The 12,963-nt window shown below is 39.9% G+C and overlaps 1 long non-coding RNA gene across 1 annotated transcript; it reads left to right on the top strand.

Annotated features, from left to right (window-relative positions):
- The first annotated feature begins 5,619 nt into the window (after positions 1-5,619).
- Positions 5,620-9,808, top strand: LOC118168509. The gene is made up of 3 exons (XR_004751610.1): positions 5,620-5,675; positions 8,719-8,807; positions 9,215-9,808. It is a non-coding gene; the product is annotated as an uncharacterized LOC118168509 (long non-coding RNA).
- Positions 9,809-12,963: the final 3,155 nt, after the last annotated feature.

Genomic DNA, 12,963 nt, shown 5'->3' with positions numbered 1-12,963 from the left:
AGAAAGGAAGCACAGCTTTGCTCAGCTGCCAGGAAAGTTCAGATTAATGCAGAATGAAAAGACGGGCTCATGGGGGAGGTGGATATCTGTGGAATAAGCTCACGGGCACTCTTAATAAGTGCATAGGCATAAGTTTCTTCCGCAGAACTATTTCTCCCACTGTTTCTTCTCAAGAACTTTACTCATGATTTCTTGAAACAGTCAGGTTAAAAATAACAGACATCTGCTCTTGTAAAATTGTATATAATAGACATTAATATGTTAAGTTGGTATTGCTGGCCGAGTTTAAAGTCAGCAATTCCTGTGATTGGATAAGCATTGGAGTTTGAGAATTTTTTCATTGTTATCCAAATAGGCCGTGTGCACGATCCTAATTGTTGATGGTGACACGGCTTTCCTTTCTTTCAGCTTGGAGTTTATCAAAGAAAAGTGTTTCTCTATTTCTGGCAGCTCACAGTATTGAGGACAGCTTTCAGTCTACAGAATAACCAGCTGTTGTTGAAAAGTTAAGGTCTTGGAAAGCATTCTCCAAGACTCTGAAGAGATCAGTATATAAAAATGTATCTATAAAGCCCTTCCTGAGGACTACATTTCTAATACAGCATAGTAAGTACTTTTGCTAAGGAGAGCAGCTTAATTTCAGCTTTGTATGGCTCAGGTCTCAAGAAGTTCTGAAATGGGCATTTTTACTTCATAGCATTCAAGCCTTCAGGACCAGGCTATTCCTCTGTGTCAAACTATAGGAGGATAAATTTGGAGCATTGTCATGGAGATGTATAAAGTCTTAAACAGGACTTTTCTGTTCTTGGCTACACATTTACAGGTGACCACTTGTACAGAACGTATGCAAAGCAATAACCTTGCAATTAAAAACATTCACAATTTTTATAATGTTTGCATTTCTGCTTCTTAATTCCGTTATTGCTAATGATCTCAGCAGGACTATCAGCTTTAGAAAATAGTTTTCAGAATTTAATAAGTCAGTACTTCTTATTATGATCTAACTTCTAATATGGCTTTAAAAGTTTTTCTGTGAGTGTACACACAACCTGTGGCAAAGACTTTCCCAAAGTGGTATATGGGGACCACATTTCAATACACAAGTGGGTAAGTGATTTTTTTTTGCAAACCTGGTACCAGATTTATATACAGTGAACATATAGACAATAAGGAGTGTTTCGAATAAAAATTAAGCTACAAAATTATTACTGTCATTAACCTTTTGAATTTTTGAGTATTAATGGTTTTTCTTATAGTTCTACTCAAGAAGAACCTTATCTTTTTCCCATTCTTTTTCAGAATTTGTATTTTTTTTTTTTTTAAGAAATAGAATCCCACACCTATATCCATCTGTTAAATAAAAAAGAAGTTAGTATCTGAACAATATAGCTAAATGCTTATCATGCCTTTTTTTTTTTTTTTTCCCTCCCAACCAGTAGTCTCCCTGAGATGCACTTCCTGTAGCTTCTAGGCATGTTGCCAAATTTTGAAAAAAATTACAGAGCAAGTGGGAATGAAAAGGGTGCAGCTCCTGGCAGGTCTGGGCCTATGGTTTCTGGGATCTAACTCCTGTATTCTTTCTTGATGCCCTGTTAATGGGGGCAGAATTTAGTCACGACTTCCCAGCTGTAAAGTCCCTAGTGTGTGAAACCCTGGTTAGCTGGAATTGCCCTCAAAGCCATTATTCCCATGGCAACTGCTCTGCGTTGGAGTGTACTGGGCATGTGGTTGTGGCATGCTACTACCTCCTGGCTATCCCAGCTAGCTGAATAATGTTTGGAAGCTGTTACTAATTGGGAGACTTGCTGCTGTCTCCAGTCATTGACCATCTCAAAAATCCCAGCTCCAAGTGCAGGAACATAAAGCAGAATTCCTGACTTCATTTTCTCCCTTCGCTGCCCCACTGGGACAAGACACATGAGAGAGCACGGGCCTAGAATTAAGGAATTGACTTTTGACATTTCTCTAAACATCAGCATTTCTCTAAACATGAGCATATGGTGCTTCCATTTCTGTATCTAACTTGGGCTGTAAAATTCAGACTTGTGTGTCTAACTGCATGTTTGTGCATGAAGTAACTAATATGTATGCAGATGAATTAAAAATAATGAGAGCTAAAAACAACAAAGCATACGTTTCTAGCTAATGGCTACTTGCAGCTCTGTTATATGCTACCTAAATAAGTGGACTTGATTATATGTATTTTTCTTTATAACATTTTCACAAAAAAAAATGTCACTTTGAATGCTAAAGAATGTCATGTCTCCATATGTGATACGTGTGATTCATTACCTCAAAATGGTAAATGTCACACCTGGGCTGTGAATGTCAAGGGATATTAAATGTTATAGTATGTTATAGATAACTGTTTGTATAAGCCCTTTTGTTCTGTACTGTGTTTTTTTTTTCCCTTTCATTTCCTGGAACTTCATTGTTACCAGCACTCCAGCCCTGACTCACTCCGAGCCTTTACTCACATGACTGAATGAGACCACTGAGGTGAGTCAGAATTTGAACCTGGTAGTTCTGTGTTGGCAGTGTGTTTTGCTAGTCTAACATGAGTACCTGACTGTGAATAGGAGGCACCTGCAAACGGTGGACATGGCTGTAAGAGTGATGCTGTAGACAAGGCCCTCCTTTCCATCCTGGTTTTGCATGGCAGGAAGGTGTCCAGCTGCTTCCATGCCTCCCACCTCCTGTGCTAGCCAAGATCCCAAACAGCCCCTGAGCTCCTCATCCATGTAGGTAACTGATGCCATGCTCCCTGCAGCCTCAGTGGGTAACTAGAAGCAGCTGGAGCATGAGAGCATGGCGTAGTACACTCTGGCCATCATTTTCTCCCTAGGAATGCCTCCTCCTGTTGCTTAAAGTGGGAACAGGTGCAGGGATCTCTGTCAGGGTGGGAGATCCTCAGCCCTGGGGATTCCTGATTCTCGAGTAGTCATTCCTTCTGGATAAGTTACTTAGTGTGAAAAGAGCAGGTCATTCCGGAGACTGAAAGCCTGAGACAGATTTCACCTGTCTCTCCTCTGTCATGTGAATTAAGGCTTGCAGAAGCATCTAGGCCAACAGCCTCAAAGTAGATTCCACTGCAAAAACAGCTGGAATGCTCACCTATTTTTAGTGTCAATCAACACCTTTGAAAGCTCTGACTTCTCTTTCACACATAATGTAACACCATTGCTAATGCATTTCCTAGGTTAGTATTCTTACAGCTTTGTAGAGGATTATTGTTATTAGGGATGTATTTAGGTCAGCCTGCATTTTTAAGGGGGACTGTTCTAGTAACCAGAGACTCCAGCACTGCAGAGCTCTGCCTCCTGTGCAGGACTTGCCTGCGAGGTGAGATGTCTGCTGCTTGGGTTTGAGCTGTGGGGAGCTCAATTTGTTTTATGAGGTCTGAGAACTTCCCATGGGCTAATTCAGATGAATTAGAGAAAGAATTATGGAGAAATTAGATCACAGTTTCTTTTGCTTAAACGGCACCTAAAGTGCCTCATGGGCTTGTTCTATTTTCTCCTTTAAAAGGTTACTTTCATCCCTTATCTCCCTCCCGCAAACTCATACCCCCCCCACATCATTAAATGTTGAATAATTATAACACAGAGGCCTGGGGGAGGACAAACACTGGTTTTCTTGGTGGTTTGAAAAGGACTTTGACGTTGCTTGAATCATCCCTAGTTATTCAGACAGCCTGATCCAGTGGTTTTCAATGTTTTCAAATAGGATTACAACAGACTCAGCTAGGGGAAAATGGACACCAGTGGAATTGCCACGGTACCTGTAAGCAAGTCAGGGAATATCCTGTTTTTTTGAAATGTTATCACATCACATGTTACAGCAGCAGTGGCAGCTTCCTGTTTTTCCATGCAAAGAGAATCAATGGGCTGCTGCTGGCTGAAAAATGCTGCCAGCTTCTTTTGGTCATGTGTTTTGGTATTAGAGGTGACGTTCTTGAAGGCAGGCAAGACAGTTTCTAACCATGCAACCAAACTGAGCCATAGGAGCTGAAAAAAAAACCTTTGTGCACTCATAAACCTTGTGAAGAACTACCTGGTGTCTGTGTATGTAGGCTTTTCTGCTGCATTTTGGCTGCAAACTGATATAGGCAAGAGATGCTGTCTCTCTATGAGCACTTAAAATTGGCAGTCCCTTCCCTGTTGCAGCTACCATGCATCTTGACCTTACTGCAGAAGGTATGATAAAATAACCCAGTCTGGAAAAGTATCACTGCATTTGTTACCTGAAACTTCAAAATGGCACTGTAGATTTTGGTTGGTATGAAATTTGACGGATCTTGTTACAGCACAAATTTGGTATTGAAGAACGTTTTTTGGTTGGATAACTTTTACCGAATATTCCCCTTACTAGCTGATGTATAGCAGGAAGGTGCAGTACCTAACTGCCAACTTTTCATGCAGGGAACATAACTCTTTGTACGTGGTTTAAAGATACATTACAATCAAACTTGTGCTGGGCTATCTTGGTGAAAGAAAACTCTATGATTTATTATGAGACAAAGAAAGGGTAAGACATGAAAATGTTGTGCCTCCCCAATCCTGATATGCTTGTGTATGTGTATATACACATCTCCGTGTATATATGTATATATAGCGTGTGTATGCATATGCATACATGCACACACCCTTAAATAAAGTTATTTGATACAATCTGGAAAACAAGACTTTCCTGACAGGGCTATTTCTCAATACTGTTTCTCAGACTTATGTCTATCACTTGTAAGCTGTATACTACTTCTGCTAGAAACGATTGTGTTGTATTTTTGGTGCCAATGCTAAATAAGAAGTACAAATGCAGGGCAAGCTGCTGCATCTTCAAGATTAGGCAGAGCCAAAGTGATTTTAAAACAGTTTCATTCTCACAGATTTAAATGCAAAAGTTGGCTTAATTCCTAGTACACATTAGAGCAGTGATTGCTTACTGTTCTGTTCAGCATTTTCCCTCAGTGTAATACTTTAGGCCAATGACAAATTTGTGATGCTGACATTAACCCTCTGTTCTTTCCCCCAGTACTCCTGCTCTTGCAGGCAGCAGCTGTAGACACTAGAGAAATTCTTCAGTAAGCACTGCACATGTAGAAGCAGCATACATGACCAAAGTGAACAGAAAAATCCCTCCTTCTCCTTCTGTGCACTTTAAATTGGGTTGTCCATGGCACACGTGCTGTTCACCCCTGAGCTGTAAGCAGCGCAGCTCAGCAGCGGTGCCGCTTCCCAGCCTGTCCGTAAATGATTAAGGCAGAAGATAGGTGAGTCTCGGCCGCTTCAGTCTTTGGCTTCACTGATAAGGAGTACAAAGAACAATTTAGCATCAAGTTCCTTGACGGCTTTTGTGATGAGGGCAGCAGTTCACTGAACTGAAACTGCCAAATTAATCTCACCTTGTCTAGACTTAATATTTTGTGTTTGTGTATGAAGAAATGTTAACAATTCCTGGAAGTTTTAGGCATTATCTTCTAAAATTGTTTAAGGGACAAAAAGGAGTTACGTTTGTTTGGATTTGCAAGAGGATCTGACCTGTGTTTGGAGTGCTGGCTGGCTGACCGAGTGCAACACACAAAAGGAAAGAGACCAACGTACTCTACCTCTTTGCACACAAGCTCAGGTGTGCTGTGGCAGCTTAACTTACAGGCTGAAGCTAGAACCTGTTCATAGGTAAATATTTATGTTGACTCTTTTAAACGTGAATTACAATGCAAACACATGGTATGCTCAAAGTGTCTTTAATATGAACTGTGTTCAGGAGAATGAGGAATTTAGCTCTGAAATAAATCATTTGCCCTGCTTCTTACAGCATAGATGAACTATGTCAGGGCTGCTGTTTTTTCTATTATGAGTTATTCCTAATTATATCTTACCCAGGATGGCTTTCAGCCATTTCCTAAACGTTTTTTATTATTCTCCCTTTGTTTAAGGATTAACTAATTGGTGTGGCGTAGAGACAAGACAATGACATGTTTTTTTCAGCTTTTGTCCAGCTTCCTAAAAATAACAATCTTTTAACCAAGAGCTGAGAGAGGATTACATTTCGTATCTTTTTCTCTTATTTATTTTGCAAGCTACACACCATGTAATTTTTCAGCAGCTAGATTGCAAGTGTCTTTTTACCTAATAACTGCCATTAATTAATTATTTGATAAAAGCTGTGTAAATAGCTCTACACAAAGGAACAGTCAGGCAAACAGAAGGCAAAATGAAAACCGGAGTGACTAAGAGTATTATCTGACAAAACACAGGGGCAAATCTTTTGTTGGTAGCTAAGGTGAGTCAAAAGACTACCCATTAAGACCTTGAAGGCAACTGAGTGCACACCGCATCAGACCTCAGGTGCAGATAAATGCACTCTGGTAAGATGCCTATACTGAAGGGAGTGACCCACAGGGACCAACCAGTCAAGGACCACATTCTGCTTCTATAAACTCTGACTCCAGTTAGAGCAGGCATAATTGTTCATATCAGGGTGTGTGCGGCAGGAGCCCATTTTCACTGTTATCCCAGTATCACCGCTGCCAGCTCCACAGGATGCTGCTCAGTGGGGAGTTTTGGTACACATCACTGATGTGTACACCCCTGTACTGTGCATACTGCTGTATGCATACAGCCTTATCTGGGACATAGCACTTTGTCTTTGGGACAGACAGAAAGCTGTATTATACCAATATCAAACCAGAGGTTATTATAGTTAATTATGGCAAAATTAGCTTCAGTTTCCTATGTACGAGTTGCTCACCAGAACAGAGAATGGACTCATGAAATAAAAAGTTACCTATGAAAACCAAGGAGCATGCTACCAGTGGTCCAAAATGTGCAGGTTCCATACTATCTGAAGCTGCATATACTTTGCTCTGTTCTTAACAGCAGGTTATTATTATTATTAATCTATAAGGGGATGCAGAAATTGCCCTGAAACATGTTTTCAGGAAGGAGTAAACTGAAAACTTCAGTATACCAATTATTTTTCAGAAATATTCTTGGCTAATAATGGAAGCTCAATTTACCACCAGAGCTGCCTTTCAGTCATATAATTGAGAAGTTGCCACCTAAGTCAGAGGAACTAGATATTCTGTCTGGAAGAAATAAGTACTGTACATGAAGGTTAATAATTTTGATGGAGGAGGTGCTACTAAATACACAGCCTTTATAGCTGAAAGGAGAACTACTGGTATTTAGACTGACTGTGTGCACAGATTGCACTGGATCCCTTGAACTTCCAGTGGCAGGGGATGCAGAAAGCATTCCTCAGTTTTAAAAATCCTTCACGTGCTCCCTGACTCTAAGGTTTACAGAGGAGTTGCCTGTGCTGAGGAAATTTGGTCAGGCTAGTAACAGACACACTGCTGACAGCAAGCCAAGAAGGGACACAAAGCCTCATTATATTTTTACTTATTGTTAAAATACTTATTTTTACTTATTGTTAAAAAAGATGGTTTGGCAAGTGCCTAGACAACTTTGGTGCATGCATCTCAACAGAAGGAAATCCCAGCAACACTAAAATGGTAATTTCTGACAGGAACCCTGAAAGTGCCTTTCTTTAAAGGAAACAGATAATTGATGCAGCAATGGAGGTGCAGAGGCACCTGCCATTCCTGTTGCTATCGCAGAGGGCTCTGCTGGCCTGCCTTCTCTGTGAGGCCCTGTGGAGTCTCCTCCCCACTGCACACCTCACCCAGGTCGTGTTGTGCTTACTCTGGGTTTATGTTGCTCAAAATCATGGCATTTCTTCAAAAGAAAAGGATGAGAGCCTCTTGCAACTCTCTTAGCTTATATATTGTTGACAGGCACGTGCCATCTTTCATTTATTTGCTAATTAACTTAAACATCAGACATACAGTTTATGGTGCTGGTACACCACCAGACAGAATAGACAGACCAACACAGAAGCAAGCAGGGAAGGAATTTACGTTAAAAACACAATGAAAAAAATTCAGAAGAGAAACACCATTTACTGTATTTCAATTATTTTTCTCTCTATTTATTTCAAATTGACTTGAGCACTGTTCCCAAAGGTCTTGTTTTGTTCCACTGCCAAAAGTAGAGCTGCTTTTTCTAAAATATTGTCTGTTTTCCCTGAAGGTTCTCTTCTGATTCTGATTCCTTTTAAATGTCATCCTGCTGCTTAAGGCTACTAGTAGGTGGTCTGAGCTGAATGTTTACTATTATATGGCTTATACCTATACTTATTTTCCATGTCAGATTCTGACATAGTAACCTTCTTCCCCAAATGCTAAATTTTAAATGACTTGGCTGCCTAGGCAGAATTGCTATTAATCAGAACAGAAAAATAATGTTGGGAAATGAACTTTCTTCAATAGCAGTTTTATACACAATACCATACATCATAATTCCATTTGAGCCTTGGTGCCGTTGTAAATTTCCATAGTTGTTTGTATTTTTGTCTGTTGCAGTTTTCTTTGTGAATTCATTTTGAGGCTGTGCTTTTTTTTACTCCCCATCTCAGCCAATTCATTTTAGCAAATGAATATTTTTAGTAAACATTTTGAAGACTGCAGGGAATTATAAAATAGTGAAAATAAACATTTAACTCCTGTGTATATAAACTGATGATTCACTGAAAACATTGTTTACATTTCCATTTGCCTATAAGCTGAAGCTGGTTGCACAGATAAGTTTTGTCTGGTTTATACACATATGGTTTGGGAATAATACCTTACCGATTTTATTACCTTCACATACACAGGTGAATGTTTCAATTCAGCGTGCATCTGAATAATGAAGATAGTGATTGCTGCGTGCAGTTTCTTGCAGGCAATATGCACATAATGAAAGGTATGTTGGCAACTTGAAATCTAGTCAGTTAAGGATTAGAAAGAGGCTTAAGTACTATACTAGATTTATTTATTTATTTATTTATTTATTTATTTATTTATTTATTTATTTTAAATGCTTTTATCTACTTTACTACAATATGAAGGGCTAATAATAGAGGATGCTGAGTACATAGAAATCATGGTCCAGTTTGTTTAGTGCCCACTCCAAAGCCACTTGAAACACTAGGAGCCTTTGCATAGCAGACAAACTGAAAAGATTTTTTTTCCCCTTCAGACTCAAACTTACAGGAGCAGAAGTGTTAGTTTACATGCAGATCCTTTTTACTCTAGTCAGACTATTTATAAACTCTTTGCATACAATATTAAAATAATATATTATTTTAAATATTCTGCTTCTCCTAAGAGGTCTCAAAAGATTCTAAAAGCTGAAGCCTCAATTTTGAAATTATCTTCGCAGAAATCAACTCCCATTCTTCCCTGGAGTCTTCAGAAATAAACAGCTGAGATGCCATGTGTATAGAGCTCACCCTGAGATCAGTGCATGGGTATACACAGTATTTTGGAATAAAAAATAGCATTATTCATTTTTTTTGGTAATTGAGTTTTTATATATCCTGAGAGATTGCCATGGCTCTGAATTTTTTATGCCCCAGTCTTGCAAATATTATCAATTAATTCCAAACCAGTTAAAATTAGCAAGTCAGGTAGGCAAGCCTTAGGCTGCTAAATACAAAGCAACAAAGCCAAAAGCAGCACTGCTTATTTCGATGGACATTCACATTAATTTTACTTGCTTTTCTATAAACAAGCTGTGCTATTTGTTGCACGTATCCCAACCCAGATTCATGTCTTGGGCTGCTTCAGACACCTAACTGCAGCTCCCACAGCCAGAGTCCAGCTGCCGTAGGCTCCCTCTGCAGTCAATGAGAAGTGACAAGCATCCTGAGAGGGTGATTCATGGACCACACCAAAGATCTGGATCTCTTGCTCCACTGATTACAGAGGCAAGCAAGGGTAAATGGGTTCAGCGTGTAGGTGGTCAGCCAGGTGGAATGTATCCGGACCTGTTCCAGTGAGTCAGGAGCCACCGTATTACAGCTGTTCCTGAATTCTTGACTCCAGACATTTCTGCTTCAACTATGCCACATGAATTTATTCAAAGGTTTTTTTTTTGTTATTATTATTATTTTTATTTTTTAATAAAGTGTAACTAACTAATGTAGAACCATATTGCCCTGAACTTGTAACTGAAAGCAATATTTGGTAGATGTCTTTCATTATATTAAAAAAGAGATTTGAAGATGTGCTGAAATCAGTATATTCACTTAGTGTAGAATACATTTGCATTAGAGTTTAGGGATATGTTTCACTTAAGATTGAAATAATTGGTATTTTGTCTTTCTGCCTCAGGGGGATTTCTGCCACTGTAAATCCATTCAAAAAAGACAACAGCTTCCACAATTCTGTGCTGCAAAGTGAACAACTGAAGCTGAAGGTAATCTGAAAACCTTTTGGAGTTCAGTGGGTTTGTACTTGAGTGGGAATATGCATTTTTGATTGCAGGAATGGCAGCTGAATTTGGAAAATATTTATAGTATTTATATAGGTATGATTCCCATTAAAATAAATACTACACGTTCATCTACTCTCATAAGACTTTTCTATGCATCTTCAGAGTTTTCTGTGTGTCTTGTGGAGACTGTTCTTTCTGTAAGATGAAGTAAATCCATCTGAAAATCTTCTGAGATTTCACAGAAGCTAACTGATCTGATTTACACCTGCATAAATCAGACATAAATCCATTTAAATCTGCATTATATAAATAAAATGTCAATGTAAAGAAGAACAGTGGCAAGCTGTGGTTTCTAGCAATCTTGGCTTCTGTTGCCAAAGGGTTGATACATTTACTAGTGCACATATCTTTACACATGGGCATAACCATTAATTACCTCTATCCTCTTCACTATAGGCCACCGTGCAGATTCTTCCACTCTTGTTCCTTCTCCCCCAGGCTCTTCTGCTCAGCAACCTCTGGATGCATTTGTTATGGTAAAATAATATTGAAGCATCTAATGACAGAAGAATAATCAGTGCTGTTGGCAAAAATCCTGTCCTTTCAGTATGAAATGAGTAAGATGCATTCAAAATGCATTTTTTGTCAGTCAGGCACCTAAGGAGTAAGCAAGGTGCTGCAGGCTCAGCTCAGAAGGGAAAAACCCATGGGCCCTGATCTCCCGCGGGAGATGTGGGGCGGGAAGGGGCTGCTGCACTGCTCAGTTGGGTTAAACATCAGGACATTGTCTCTTTTTTTTCCCCTTGTCTTTTTTTTTTTTTTTTTTTTCTTTTTTCTTTTTCCCTTCTCATCCTCCCTGTTTTGACCATCTTTTGTTGGAATTTCATCATGTGGTTCTGAGGCATGGGGAGTGGATGGCTATCTAACCCGGGTTTCTGAAGCGATGCCTTTGCTGCCGGCTGATTTAGTGCATGGCTCTTTCTGGACGCGTCTCCAAGAGCAGCACCTCGTTAAATGAGGCAGGCGGGGAGCCAGCCTTCCTTCTGAACTATTAAAGGAGTCACCGTGCTCATTCAGTGAAAATATCTGAGTTGCTCATGCTCTTGATATTGTACGGTATGTCTTGGGGCACGTGCCTAGGCGGAAGGAAAAAGGAAACTGTTTTTCTGGTACTACAAATAAATGGGAACTCCAAGAAATATTTTGGTGTTGTACAGGAAATACCTGGGAGTTCTCCTGACTTTATATCCTGGGTATTTCAAGTGTATTATGTGCAATGCACAGGGTTACAAAAGATCTGATGATTCAGTCACACTTGCGGCATTTGAAGCACTGAAACTACACTCATCCACTCTGGGCTTTGGTGGGCTCCATGAGGGATAGCGATATGGCTTTGGAATAAGCCCTTTCAGAGATTTTTGGGGTGTCTTAGAAATTTCTGCAGTATCTAAGGTCTAGGCTTTGAGTGTAGCATTCACAAAGCAGAGTGCCTGGCAAAGATATTCGCAGTATGGTATGTGGGAGGCACATTCCTACAATAGGATAGTCTGGATTCAAGTTCCCTTCTGGACTAAGCCATCCTTTTGGGCATAAACAAATGCCCAGCTCTTTATGCATGAGGAGACAGTGCTTCCCTTTTGTGTAAGACATTTATATGTCATGTGAACTCTGTTCCCACCTGAGGCTCTGAAACCCATTTCCAAGAAAGTGCCTAACCGCTAACATTTCCATCTCTCCTCTGTAAGTTGTATACAGAGTAATCCAAGACTTGGAGGTGACAGAGATCAAGGAGACAACTCCTTTAGGCTGAGGAGGGTCTACAGGCAACACTCTTGCTTGCTAAATGGGAAGTCTGACCACAGATGAGACGAGCTGGGAAAGCTGAATGTGAGAGTGCCTGTGCCTTTTCAACAGACTGGTTGAAGATTAATATATGGATTTCATTCATATTTATTCTCCTGTTCAGAACTGTGTGCTATGTTCTTTCCTTTGCTTTCATCATGAAGCATGATTATAGTTGGTAGTCGGTAGAATGGTTTAGTTTTCGGTTTAACAACTTAAAGACAAACAAAACTTAGTTTCAAAAGCAAAAACAACCACATTCCAGGTCATTCCAAACTGAGAGAAAATGTAATGACATCTTTTAGGATCTCTGTGAACACAGAGGTTCACTTATGAATTCATTCCCTGTAACCTGGGATTTCCTCGACTTGCAACACTGACCAGGCCGAGCCAGGACAAACACCTTCAGTGCATTTGAACTCTGACTCCCCAAGGATGAGGACAAAATAATGAGCACTGTCCTATCAGCAAAGGTATCCCGTGACTCCATCGCCCTCACCATCCCAGCTGACACACCTGAGGAGCAGGTACATTTTCACAGGGTACAAAAATACAGACCTCTGCATAGGAAGGGGCAAACCACAGCCTATAAGGCTGTGAAACAGGGAAGATCTCAGCGCTGGGCAACAATTGGCTATGCTGGATCTCATATTTGGATCTCTGGCAATAAGATAATCTCCTTAAATACTTGGAAATCTTTTGAAATTTGTAGTTGTTGTACTTCTTCGATCTTTTCCAAAAGCAATTGTAGTCCCAATTGTACAAACCGTTCCTTTCTGTATAGTTAAATCTCTGGATT

This window comes from Oxyura jamaicensis, chromosome 5, assembly GCF_011077185.1.
Source record: "Oxyura jamaicensis isolate SHBP4307 breed ruddy duck chromosome 5, BPBGC_Ojam_1.0, whole genome shotgun sequence".
NCBI classification, from domain to species: Eukaryota; Metazoa; Chordata; class Aves; order Anseriformes; family Anatidae; genus Oxyura; species Oxyura jamaicensis.
This window is presented reverse-complemented; position numbering and strand designations above follow the sequence as displayed.